Source organism: Lichenostomus cassidix, chromosome 8, assembly GCF_008360975.1.
Source record: "Lichenostomus cassidix isolate B80296 chromosome 8, HeHo_3.0, whole genome shotgun sequence".
Lineage (NCBI taxonomy): Eukaryota > Metazoa > Chordata > Aves > Passeriformes > Meliphagidae > Lichenostomus > Lichenostomus cassidix.
In genome coordinates this window covers 14,489,948-14,504,303 of record NC_139489.1, presented here as the reverse complement: position 1 = coordinate 14,504,303, position 14,356 = coordinate 14,489,948, and the positions used below count along the sequence as shown (strand labels likewise).

The 14,356-nt window shown below is 41.2% G+C and overlaps 1 long non-coding RNA gene across 1 annotated transcript in view; it reads right to left on the bottom strand.

The window, feature by feature from the left end:
- Positions 1 to 4,734: 4,734 nt before the first annotated feature.
- The window catches only part of LOC146433895 (uncharacterized), a 32,671-nt gene continuing 23,049 nt past the window's right edge, over positions 4,735 to 14,356 (bottom strand). Inside the window, exons 4-6 of the long non-coding RNA XR_014853750.1 lie at positions 11,684 to 12,293; positions 10,808 to 11,578; positions 4,735 to 5,085 (exon numbers count right to left, since the gene is read on the bottom strand). This is a non-coding gene — a long non-coding RNA (uncharacterized LOC146433895). The remainder of the gene's footprint in view (positions 5,086 to 10,807; positions 11,579 to 11,683; positions 12,294 to 14,356) is intronic.

The window sequence follows — 14,356 nt, the reverse complement described above, 5'->3', positions numbered from 1 at the left end:
CCGCTCCCGGCCACCAGTTGAGAAACTTGGCGGCGCGGGGTCGTCCCGGCTGTCCCCGAGGGCAGGCCCGCTCCGCCCGGGCGGCGGCGTCCTTCGGAGCCCTTCTCGGCCGCTGGGCGCTTCCCACGCCGCCGCAGCCCCGCCGGGCCGAGGGGAGGCGCGGTCGCGGCAGCCGCTTCTCGCCGCCTTCGTGGCGCCCCCCGCTGCCCGCGGCCGGCCCCCGTGCCCGCACCCCGCTCTGGGGTCCCGCGCCGGGGCGGGGAGAGGCCGCGAGGCCGTGCCCGGCTCCTCCTGCGGGCCGAGGGGCCGTGTGGTGCCGCACACTGCCACACGTTCCCCGCGGCAGCTGCGCTGCGGGACTCGGGCGGGCACGGCCCTCGGTGGCCGCCCCAGTGGAGGTGTCTGTGGGTTAAGCAGCCGCAGTTGACAACAGGGCTCATCAGCAGGGAAGGCAGCTGCGTTTCTGAGGGAGAAACCCGGGGATGACGGCAAATCAGAACAAGTATGCTCAGTGGGGACACTTAAAACTGTGAAAAACCACTACGTATTAACTGCACGCCTGTGAGGCCTAAGTGCAGCACACAGGATAAGCACAGCCGCGAATGGCTGGAGCTCATGCCCGGAATAACAAAGTGCTCCTAAGTGCGGTGCTGTCCCCGGCGCAGCTCCGCGCCCGGCGGTGCCGCACAGGGGGACACGCGCCCCTGTCACCCGCGCACGCGGGGAGCCCCAGCTGTGGCACATCCCCGGGATCTGTTAAAGGACAGAAGAACTCGTAACAGGAGTTCCTCGATTCCAGACCGCTGACGTAAGCAGCAGCCAATGCAGCGCAGGCCGGACGGCAGCAGCGCTCGACGTGCACCCCGGCCGGCTCTGTCCCCGCCGCGGGCACGGCAGGGCGGGACACAGCGGCCCCAGCGCCCGCGGGCACGCTCGCTGCCCTGCCAAGGGTGTGGTGATTGCAGCGTGACCGAGCTACGAGCTCCGTGCGCCCAGCCGGTGTCCGAGGAAACAAAGTATTTTAAACCTACTCCTGCCGGCGGCTAACGCAGCCGCGGTGCCCCGCACAAGTACACGGAACTCTCCCCCGGAGCACTTCCCAAGGACGGAGTGCCCGGCGCAGGAATGCTGCCCGCCGCCCGCTGACAGCCCGGCAGTGGCAGCCCAGGTGTGCTTTAACCACATCGCCACCTGTGGGTCTCCCGCAGCCCTGCAGCCCCGGCCTGGGCTGGGCACGGAGCCCAGCGCCCAGCAACCATTTAGAATTGAAAGGAAAATCGTCTACCTGGGAGAAATGTATTTAGGAAAACGTAGGATAGCGAAGATAGATTTTGCTTCTATATATATAGGAAATACAAAACTGAAATTTGAATGGCACCACGGGTATGATTTAAATACGGGAGAAAATTCTATTTCTGTCTTTCTCCATAGACTGGGATACATTCAGAGTCCAGCTCATGGAAAGCTCCCACAGGGAAAGAGGGGAGAGGACCAGTGTTGTGGTTAAAATTTCTTTTAGCATAGGTCTATGAAATATATCATCTGGATGTAATCTCTGTGTACGTATTACATTTAAACATACTCAGCAGTTTTAGATTTGTTATGTAGGATCTGGTACAATTTAAAATATATAAAGCAACAAGGCACGCTACACATAATCAACAATCACTGATATTTTAGCTCTCTGACAGTTAAGAGCACAAGAATAGAGCAAATGCCAAGCTAAAATAAAATCTACATTGTCTAATTATCTAAGCATGTAATGGCTGGAAGCTACCAAATTCAGACTCTGGGAGAGCCATTAGGACCTCTCCTTATTGGAAAAGATATTCTACCAAGAAACTCTGCCATAGGCACTAAAATGTTTACTAGTCTTAAAAATGAGAGTGATACAAAAAACAGGAATTACCTTTTCAAGGAACGGAGTTTTAAATGGCTTAATGATGTCTTCCAAATAGCATTACAATGTTCATATCTTTTTCTGAAATCTGATCATCACTAATTTTTGTGATTAATTTTAACAGAGGAAACCTTAACTGAGAGCATTTTGCAGAGCAATATTTTTCTAATTTTTCTTTTGTGCAGCATCTGCTGTTGCTGTGCTGTCATCTTCGTTATGTTTTTCATTGTCTATGTGCCATAATGTAATTAGTTAGTTCAACATCATCTGTGCTATTAGATGAGATGTTTCTATGGTAAGTTAACATAGTTCTGTGTAATTGGTAGATTTCAGCAGTAGGCATGAATGTATCCATCAACTTTAGGTCGATTTGAGTCCACAAGATTTAAATTCACTTGGCATACGTTATCCTAGAAGACTGTTAATTTTGGCTGAATGGATAAAAAACACAATGCAGAAGAAAATCTGGCTGCTTATATTGCGGTACTGTTGGAATCAGGGAAAGGAAAGCATAAAATTGCTGGCTTAGTAGTTGCAGTCTGAATGTCTGGAAAATGTTACAGCCTGTGATCCAAATCATTCTTAAACCTAGATGTGCCCCTAAGATAGCAGGTAGTCCAGAACTCATCAGAGTTATCTCTCTGTTCAGGAAAGGAAGAATCTTGGTTCTCTCCCTAAATATTGCATTCCTATGGGATCTCTAGGTTCTCTCCCTGAATACTGCATACCTAGGGGACTCTCTTTTCCTTTTGTCTTTAGAGAGAGATGTTGAGGCTGCTGCTTTCAGATCTTCCATGTGGCACTTTGCTAATCCATGTGTCTTGTGAGCTACACCTTTTGAACAAACAAACTTTTAAAACAAACCCTCTGACTCGTCTCTCCAGAAACAGTGATGAAAAATCAACAGCCATTTCTTTCTTTAAAGTAATGCATCCTTTTACTTACATAGGATCTTCTGGTTTAGGCCTCAAACAATTTAGAAATGTGCCTGGATTAAGTATTTAAGTCGGATATCCAATGATACAGCAGAGTCGTCTCCTGGCAGAAGCTGGGAAGAATCCTGGATGGCTTCACTCTTAGCATTATTTTCTAAGCAGTAGACAGTACTGTTTGCCCAAAAGAGTAAGATAAGCTACATTTAGAAATATGTGTATAGATTTTGACTGCTTATAAATATATGAGTAACTTTATTTACAGGAACCTAGAACCATGGGAGGTAATTAGTAAGCACAGTTTGCTTAGGTAAGGGCTTGCAAGACCCTTTTATCATCACTGTATCCATAACTTAGGACAGGAGCCAAATAATATAAATGTCAGTAATTACAGGTATATATTTATATTAACAATAAAGTCCACTTTTGGAAGGGCTAAGGCTAGATTTGTAATGATGTCATATGGCTGAAAATTACATTCACCAATTTGTCCAGTGCACATTTCTGATGGGAGAAATTGATACATTACCACAAGCCATCAGCAGCAGAAAGTCCTGCAAGTGGCTTCCGTGACTACTGTCAAAGATATCAGAGTTTGAAATTATATGTAATTTTTGTTTAAAAAGTCTCAAAAGGCCTCTAGAATATGTGTATGTCATAACAAGTTCACTACACAAAACAATTTTAAAATTGGAAATGCTATGTGACTTTTGAACGAGAGCTTTACACTCCACAGTCTGTAGGCATTTTTTAAGCAAATAGGTTAAAAATTAATTTGCGACTCTTGAACATGTACTGACAATTGATTTTTGTAATGACATATCTGTAGAGTGATATTTTGTCTCAAATATGAATATTTTTATGATTCACATGTCTCCATCTTTGATAAGGAAAAGATCCTTTGACAAAAACCTTATATAAAAGCATATAGAACTTACCCCTTGGGGTAAAAAATGTTTTCTTCACAGATACTTTCATAGAATACTGGCATTAATATGTTGCCTCTATTCGCTAGTCATCTTAACAAATGAGAGGGTGGGACAGCACAATTTGGTGCTGTTTGCAGGCCTAAATTATAGGTAAAAGGAGCCACTGGGCTACTTTAAATTTACAGTACAAAAAGACCAACTGGAAAGGAATTATAAAAATAAAAGTCTGACTCAATCAGCTGACCAAAATTCACTTACCTAATGCAGAGGTACGTTTATAACACTATCATTTATGCAATGTGTTACAACGAAAAAAGAAAACTTAACTCTAGCCTTTATTATCTAATTAATTAGCCAAATAACTTTAAACATGCAGAAGAAATTAGTATATTATCCCCGAGTGCATAAATAGCATGTTTAATATTTTTTCATGATGTTGTCTACACAAAATACCTTTATAATTGCATTGAAATTATTTTCAAAGATGTGTGTCCAGTAGCAAATCCTATATAATGAGAATATGTGTCTGTTATGAGTGTATCCTGGAAATGAATCATTTACCTGTAGCTCATTGCAATGGAGAAGTATGTCTGATATCTTTATGAAGTTCCCATGACCTCTGAACAATGCTGCAATTTACGGAAACGTCCATGAACAATGTTTTCTGCCTATTTTGCACCTATCCACAGAGATGACCTCTGCAGTACCTGGCTTGGGCTATAGTAAACCAATGAAAGAACATTTGCTCGAACTGTTTTCTCTGTAGGTCTTCAGGGGTTGTTCTCAACCTAGAATTTCATAGGGTTTTGTTGTATGATATGTCATTAATGGGAAGGCACCGTTTTAGCTAATCCATCTGCATGTTTGTGTGGAAATTTGTTTCTGGTGGAAATTTGACACTGGGTGTTGTTTCAAAAAGCTGAGAGAAAGCAAGGTACAGGTTGAGCACTGAAACACACACATCACAAAGATCCCCTGTTGAAGCTGTCTTTTTAATTTAAGGGCTACCAGCATAGTATGAGAAAATGGAGGGTTACAAAAAATGAAGAGGAAGAGCAGCCTGGTGACTTGTGTCTGGCAGAAATGCCTCTATCATATTTGATTCGAAATTTACATAGATGCCAGTAGTTATGACACAACTGTCACTTTAAGTTCACTTAACTGGACATGAAACAATAATGACAAACAATCAGAATGACAGTTCTCCTTCTATTCTGCAGTGAGGTTCTTCATATCTCAATTCTGCAACATTTCTTCTGTTCACTCCGCCAGACAAATGTGTTTCTGTTATTATGATTTCTCTGTTTGGCTCAGTGCAGCATTGCTAAAAGCAAGAGGGAGAGTTTCTAAGCTTTCTATTCCATTTTTTAGCAATACCATTTATCAAATAAAGAGTTTCTTACTAACAGTTTTTAACATTAACTCTTTAATAGTTACTTTGCTGATGTAATCCATTATTTAAAAGCATTGTATTGCGTAAGAATATTACATTATTTTTCATATAAAAATATAACTCTCTACTCTTGTTTTTCATAACTGGAGCGACTGCTATACTCCATGACCATAACTCTTTTTATCATTCTACTATGATTCAGTAGCTTTTGCTGTCTTATAAACAATCTTACAATTAAGAGCTAATGTTAATGGAATAGATTGTTGTCATAGGATAATGGTTTCCTGCTGCTAGATAAATGCTGTGGCAATGCTAGGACATTTATTGAAAGTAATAGTGAAGACAAAGCTAAGAGATTTATTTTTAAAGCAGGTGCCACAGATCCAGTGACACCATTCTGTTACAATTGTTTTATTTCTATTTCACTAAGAGACTGATGAAGATGGAAGCATTTTGCCTGATGTATGCAAGTGCAGCAAAGTGACAGTGGCTCATTTCACTGTAACTGAATAAGCTGCATTGCACTTGGCTCGGGAAGAGATTTATTGTGTGGCTCATCCAATCAGAAAACAGTTTATCCATTAACTACGGCTTTAAAATATGTTGTATTTCCATGAGCAAGATGGAGCTTGATGCTTTCTTTCACAGAAACAGTTATACAGAGTTCACAGGAGAGGAGGAAAGTGGCCCCCTTCGGTGCTTGCTCCACCAGTTATTCCAGAAGCCCCTCCTTCCCTCTGTGCTGTAGGGATGGCAGGCTGGGAAGAGTGAACCTGTCCATCGTGTGCTCCCCTCCTCCCAAATCAATGGTTCCTTGTCTCCCTTCTGCATTGGATGGTGTTGCCTCAGTGTTCACAGAACAGAAATGGCAGCATTGTTCTTACCAGCACTGCTGTGCAGAGGGTGGAAAGTTTTTGTGTAGTCTAGTGTTTCCTCTGTCTGCATTCACAGGATCTCGAAGTTTTGGAAAATATGCCTTCTTCCTTTTCCATGACTTTCAAAATTGCTCACTCCTGAATCCTCCAACAGAGATCTGTGTAAAGCAGAACTTGCAGAGCTTCATAGGCTCTCTATCTGCTTGTGGAATTGTAATTAAACACCTTCATTGCCCCTTATATACAGCTCCTACAAAATTGGAGTCGGTTGTCGGGAAGTACATGGGATCCATTCAATTCAATGAGTTTTCTCTGGACAGATATGTCCTAATTGCCTGACTTAGGCTTCAACAGATCCTTTGTTTTTTCTTATGAACTGCAGAGCAGCTATCCAAGTGGCAGTGCTGTAGCTATGACAGCTTGAGGATATTGCACAAATAATAAAAGCATGATCCCTTCCCACAAACTCTGATCATTCTGAAGCATCTTTAAAGTTGTGTTGTAAAACAGTATAATGACTTTATATAACCATAAAATCCCTGCTAGGATCTCCTTAAGAAACAAACTAATTTTATTAATAAGGCCCACGGACCTTGACATCAAACCAGCAATTCACTGCTCCAAGGACTTACTCTCTGTAGCTGCTCACAGCACAGTTCTGAATTAACTTCTAAGACCAGAGCTTGAAGGCAGTAAACAACTTTAACCTTTTCTTGACCCCAGACACATCTCACAAACAGGAGTTCAGTAAATACATAAATTTCACTTTAACCCATGTGCAGATATTCAGAGAACTAATTCATTCTTCAGTTTCTGTGTTTTAAGAAAATGTTTATACTAACAAATGGACAAGTGTTACAATACTTTTTCCAAAGGGCCATCAGGTAAGGTTGTTCCTCTGCTGATCCTAGCTCCTTATGAAAGGCAAGCCCCAGAGACAACATCATAGAGAAAAACAGAAATTGGAGAGACCTGCAATCCCAACGGAATTAACCCTTGCTGATGTGAGGTCTGTTGGGTCATCTGCAGAGCACACAGTGCAGAGCTCCAGCAAATATATATTCTTCCAACTAAATCTCCATAGCAGGTGATCTCCTAATGCTTGTGCCTTTTGGTATCAATCTCCTATCTGAAGTTTAGGATTCAAAGGAACAATTTAGGAGATGGAGAATTTCCAGATCCTTAATTCAATGGAGTAATTTACCTAAGTACCTTTAAGGATGTGACTGTAAAGTCTTATGATTTTAACATATTTGGTGTATCTGTTTAAAATCCCAACTCTGGAATCATGGTCTAAATACAAATCTGCTTTCAGCTTTTTTAGTAGGAATTTTGAGTGTTCCTGGTTAAGTAAAACATTAGCTCTTAAAGATCAACCAGAGACAAATGAAGATAATTTGTTCCCCTTTAGTATTTTACTTTAAAAAATATTCTCCATTTGATCTAATAGTGAGGAGTCATGACTTCTGGATTTTTGGGATTGCCAGTACAGTAACCAAATATCCTATTACTACATACTGAATCTGCCCAAGAAATCCTACTCAGTTCAAGGAATTATTAAACCTGTTTTGTTGATAGGTTTCTCCACATCACATGGGACTGCACACAATCAATCAGTATTTCATTTCCATACCCCATACTGCCCCCCAAGAGAGCCAGAATTCCCCATGTCAGTTATCCTATCACAAGGCAGATCCCCAGCCTTTTGCAGTTCTTTGGACTAAGGCGGCTGTGTGTATCCCACCTGGATCTGGCCCAGATGCTTTATTTCCAGTGCATGAGATGATTAATTATGTGGTTTCTTTCTGTTTGTCTGATAGAAGCTGAGGTAAGAGAGTGATGGTTGCTTAGTGCACTCTTATTAAAAAGCTGCTTTTGATAGCCCCGAACAGGCTTGAGTTGTGTGCTACAACTAATCATAAAGCTGCTTGCTTGGATATGTAATGCTTGTTAATACTACACTGTACTTTTATAAGTAAACGAAATTTTGATTGGCTAGAGTTTAACTATAATCAGTAATTAAGGGTCAGCCATCCAGTAAACTCATTAGTTTACACCAATTACATTTGGTATAGTAACTAATGATTTCAGGGATCAAGCCATTTATTTCTAAGCTTTCAAAGTATAATTATTGTGTAAATCAGATAGAGTGTAAATCTTTTCCATACGTTTTGGTTGGTAATTGAGAAATAAAATGGTTTCCAAATGTATTCTCTGTCCAGTTTTTGTTCTGCAGTAGGTCTCTCTGGGGACTCTTTAAAATATATGGAAAAGGTGATGTCAACAGAAGTGTACGCTGGGCAAACTGAAACAGGATTAATTAATAGAGATGAAAGAGAAAAGCCAGCCCCTTGCAAATCATGGTCCAGGTCTCAACATGGACATCACACCTTAAATGACAGTTTATAATCTTAAGCATGAGTCACACAGATTGACAAGTATACAAAATAGAAGAGAATTAAAAATCCTTTATGTTTAATGTATAAAGGCCTTTCCAATATGCAGTCTTTAAGATGGTGTAATCTCTGGAGCATTTTGCTTTGAAGTTTAATATGTAGCTCCTCACATCCACATAACATTTTCAACACGTTAAACAAATTAGTCTCTGGTTACAGAAGTTTTTAGATATTTACAAGTTGCCATTTAACTAAATTTAATATGTGCCAGCGAAGTTGCTCATGCACTTGTTCATTTAGAAAAATGCACTTTTGGAATGATTAATAAATAAACCAGCCTTTCCTATGCCTTCAACTTTGGTGTTTATTTGAAAGCAATCTACTTTTAAAAGACATTAATATCCCTGGAATTATTATTAGAATAATTGCTTTTACTCTTCTTGGAGCACACATTTTTTCTCATTTCCCTTCAGCACAGACAGCTTTTGACTCAGATATAAACTTCCTATTATTATTCCCCACTCCCCACCCCAAAAATGAAGAATAGGAATTATACACTTTTCACTAAGGAATAATTAATTTGTCTCAAGTATTAGAACAGAGAATTGTAGAATGACTTTGAATGGTAGTCTCTAAGGAATAGCATTGTTTGTTCTCTTCGGTCTTTAATGAGCTTTAGTAAATGGCCAGGAAAAATTACCTTCTTTCTGTAATATGAGAGAAGCGAAGAATGAAGGAAGCTATAGAATCCCGAGGAGAAAAGGAGCAGCCACACACACACACACACACACACACAGAGAGAGAGTACTGCATCGCTTCCAATGGTTAGTGTTTGTCTTTGGAACTGAGCACTAGAGCTCTAGTTTTCCATTACAGTTAAAACATATAATGTCCCTAATATTTTTGTAGGAGAGAAAATTCCTGGATGTCTCCCACACACTGACAGTATCTGGCTTATGTTGGGGGACAACTGCCTATAGCTGAGATCTGGAAGTCATTCTGGCTTTCTCTGTTTTGGCATTGATTTTGTATTTTAAGACTCTTTAGTCAATTTTTATTGTGTTTCCACCTTTAAAAGCAATTTGCCTCATAGTGCCCCAGCCTGCTGCCCTGTCTTTTAACAGAATTCTTTTCCCTCCACCACATATTTGCTGCCACTCCTGTCCAGAATGGTAACTGAGGCAGCACTGGCAGGTGTTTGTTTCAGCTACAACTACAAACCTGTCGCCATGGATAACAGAGTACATTCAGGAGCACACTTCCCTTCCCTCCAGTCGCCACACAGGTCCTCACTACCCAGTACTATTTCAAGTCAGTGGTGCTGAGGCAGCTGCCATGGCTGCTCTTTGGTATGAGGGAGCTGACCCACAGCAGCCCAGTGAGATCAGCACAGTTCTAAAAGGATCTTGTTGAACAGGGTCTTTCTCCAGTGCATCCTGTTGGAGCTGTTCCAGTTTGTGTGGAATAATTAAATGGATAAAATTGATTGTTCCGTGTGCTTGCTCTCAAAGCACTACTAAGAGCAAGAAACCTGGGGTTTGCTACCCTCTTCCAGGGAACACCTCCATACTTGGTATTAAGCATTGACTGGGGCAGGCCCTGGCAGACGTGGTTTCCCCACCCAGGTGAGTGTCTCCACTGCAAAGCTGAAAAGTCAAGCGCAAGCTTTGCCATTTGAAGCAAGGACTCGGGTCACCCTCATCACAGAAAAGCTGATAATCTCTTGGGTAGGGTTCTAATTCAGGGGGCAAGAGATTCAAGTTCAAATTGCCTCCAGGCAGAGCCTAAATACAAGTTTCCCATATCTTGGCTAAATTGCACCAGCCAGGAGATTGAACCACAAAAGCTCAGGGAGAGGAAGATGGGCACAGGAGCAAGGAGGAGAGACGTGCAAAAGGTGACAGTGCTGTTGTTATTATTCTGTGAGAAAAACCTGGCACAGGTGTGCAGTTCCTAGAAAGCAGCAGAGCAAGCATGGTAAGTAGGTAAAGCAACATGGTGTTACAACACCTTAGTCTGATTGTGGCTTTGGATCATGGGAGGTGCTCTCATGGCAGACATCAGATTGCTGACTAGAGCTCAGGGTCACGAGGAATGTGAAGAGATGATGAAAGTGGGGAGAGCTGCCTGGACCCATCCCAGACATTTAGAGAAAAGATAAAAGTAAAAAGCTGCTGCCAAAGTAAAAATAATTTCTATCACGGGCTCTCTTCAGTGCAATTGTTGGAGAAGAATAAATGGAGAAAGATGGTTGAAAGATAGATAGGAGACAGTGAGAACAGGACTAGTAAGTGAGGCAGAAATGTTGGAAAGAAGACAAAGAAGAAACATTAGAGAGCAAGAGGAGGATTGGACAAAGAAAAAGGAAAAACTATTACTTACCAAGACACTTCACCTCTCATTGCCTTGATCTTCTGGCAATAAAATAATAACAGTAAGAGAATCACAGAGCATTTCAGTGACTTTGAAGTCCATAAATATTTAGGAGACATTTAAGGGTCCTGCTGATTGGGATTGTGCTAAAAAGAAAGCAGGAAAATTTAAGAGAATGTTTTGACAAGTCTAAATCAGGGCTATCAGGAGGAAAAAAAGGAACAGGACTTACATGCTTTGTTTTGTATGTGTAACTGAGTATTAAAATCCACACGTAAGCACACTTATGCTTCTTAGGAGTAGAAAAAATTGGGCCTTTTTCAGACCAGTAAGAACACATGGTTTAAGGCATGCAGCCACTCTTTCTTCAGTAACAACCCACTGTGACTCCTATAATTTATTTCTCCCAAGATTCATTTGAACATCTGCAGTATCATTATTTGAGTTTGTTATACTATTAGCTTTAAAATTTTATAAGCCATACAGTAGGATAGGTGACAAGTTGAAAAGTTAAGGAGGGTTAATTTAAAAGTTTTAAAGCAAAGCTATTTTTGAGTTATATAAGTAAAAAAAAAGCATCTGAATCCAAACCTCCATGGTTACATTTAAGTAACTCAGAAACTGCTGAAAGGATTTTCTTCGAACTTCACTCAAGACAAATCCCTCTAGGCTAAGACCAAGCATGAGAATTTAACTCAAAAGGTGATTGTTGTCTGAAGGGAGTTTTCTTTTTCCTTTTTTTTTTCCTCCCCTCCTTTCGCTTGTTTTCTTTTCAATGTTCTGGGAAAAAAAAATAGCACTAAAAAAAAAAAGGAAGGATCTGGAGTGTAACTGCTTCATATCCATTTTATCATTATAATAAGAAAAATGCTGTGCATAAACTACCTTTCCATTAAAAGCAGACCTCCTGCTTTGCCTTCAGCCATTCCAGGAGTCTTGGTACCCACCTCTAGCGAGCATTTGGTAACACTGTAACCGGTGAATGAACAGAGGAGTATCAAGCTGTACTCTCAGCCCCATGTGCAGCTTCTCTGCATGCCTTAGCAGCTCTGAGCAGCTCTAATACTACCCTAAATGGACAACTGAGGATTCTCCCTAACAGGAAGTCTTTGGAGAGCAGACAAGCAGCAGCTCTGCAGCACTCTTCCCTTTGCTTCCCCATGAGGTTCATAGGAGGTGAAGCATGCTCTGTACCTCTACACTGACCTAAACCATGTCTTGATTTCTCGCTGGTCCAGGATTTGGAAGGCAAGAAAGGCTGGTAGTCAGGCTTTTCTCGGCTCACTAACCGTTAACTTGGGGCATTTGGGCCTGTCATTCAGTCTTCCCCTTCACAGTTGCAACCAAGGGACTCACCTCCTAGTTGTGTGGCTAAAGGGACCCCTGTAAAGGAAGAACCTGAACAACAAAGTTGGAAATTTCTATTTTATTTTTCAATGGCCTTGAAGTCAGTCCTATTTCATAGCAGCATCATGAGTCCTGGTAGCCTGATTATCTGGATTAAAAAAAAAAAAAAAAAAAGGAATTTTTTTTCTCCTATTCATTTCAACTCTCTCCCACATTTTGGTTTCTACAAATTGTCCCACAGCAGACAAGAGCCTTTTAACTCCCCCCTTCTATCAGGCTTGTTTCTGATTCTCTGGCAGCACATCCCACAGTTACTCACTCATTTGTTTGTTTGTTTTTCCATTTGCAACTTTTGCCCCCTCCAAAGAGCTAGCTCGCCCAGGGAAATTACAGTAACTTATTTAATTTCAAATGCATTCAGAAAGGCATTTTAATTGTTTCTTTTCATTTTGAGCAGCATCCAAATTTGGAATTTGTGAAAAACTGAAGAGGAAGGTTTAGAATCTATTTGCTGAGATTATTCACCACATTTAACCCAGGCAACTCAGATACATGCAGAATCAGCTTCACTTCCTATCTTCCATATACATGACCTGGATTAAAAGCTGCTTTGGGCAAGGGCCGACTCATTGTTTGTGGCCCTAACACAAATTGTGGCAATATCTTAACACCCAGGGATTTGTTTCAGGAGACCCCGATTTTGGAACCAAAATACACATTTCCTGATGACAGTTAACAGTGAACAACAGGAAATATAGCTGAAATGGGCACAGAAAGAAGCATCAGGAATCCCAAGTATTAGATTCAGTTCTTTGTTTTAATTTTGGGGAAGTCTACTGTGGCAAAACAGAGAGGCCTTAGAGTTGGTATCAGGATGTGGTAGCTTGCAGAGGGATAAGGAGCTCCTGGAAGTTTGCTGCTGTACCACTGTACAGGCACAGGCAAATTTTGGAAAAGTTAGAAAAAAATGGAGGAACTTTAAAAAACAAAACAAAACAAAACCCAACACAATATTTAAACAATTAAAAAGCTTTTCCATTCATAAATGTCCCATCTACTCTCCACCACCAAATTCTGGGGTATCATTTTTCAGTCAGCACTTGGCACTCAGCACTTTTACCTGTCTGCTGCTATCTCATTCATACAGCTTTTTCATTGCAGGTCAATATTATCTGACTAGGTTCAGATTAAATCTTAATACACTGCTCATCTGAAAAACACCAACTCCAAGCACATTGAAAAATTGCAAACATAAACAGTATAGTTTCCATGGATGAGGATGTATTAAAATGTATTCCAAAGGGAAGAGTAGCAGGAAAAAGAGGAATGTGAAGTTATGATCACAGATGAGAATGTCCTTTTTCAGCTGGGATTTTATGTAAGAGTGAGATCGAATGTGGCAAAGAGAAGAAAGGTCTGTCTCCTCACTGCTGCTTCTCTAGCAAAGAAGATTTTCACATCAGCCATGGTAAAATTAGACAGAGGAATAGCAGATCTGAATATTGTATGGGATGATGTGAAATGAGGAAGAGTTCAGTGCAGTTCAAGGATGGCAAAGTATAATGAAGGCAAATGGAAAGTAAGAGCTGAAACTAAAAGAGATGAACTGAAGGAGCCTAATATGAAGACACAAGTTTAATTAATAAAGACAGGCAGAGCAAGCTGAACAGAGAAGACTCATTTAAAACGTCAAAATATATCTTTAGTTGTGGCAGCTAAAGTAAAAATAAAGGCAATATACATAGAAAAAATATGGAAGTCGAGGGGTGCAAGATTGGGTTCAAGGATGGGAGTGCTGCAAAAACCTGAGACTACAGGGAAGCTCCTCTGGGAGATGACAGCACTGTCTCTAATGCTTATTGCTGTCTTCCAAGTACCCAACATACTGCTCCATTAGCAAAAGGGATCACAAATCACCTCCTAATCTGTTTAAGTTAAGGCAGCCAGATTCATTTCACCTGGTGATGAACATGGATATGAGCTAACCAGGCTGGCTTTACTTGTAGTGCATTAGGGAATGCTTGCTTGGCCTCTTCTGATGGCAGAGATATGGGGAGGGACCAGGGGCAAGCAGCTAAATGTGGTGTGGTTTTCAGCTAGTAAATGGTGTCTAAAGGCACTGGTGAAGATTTTTTTTTTGGTCTAGGAGAACACATGAACATGAAGACTGGGATCAATACAATCTTAAGACTGAATAAAACCTTAAAACCT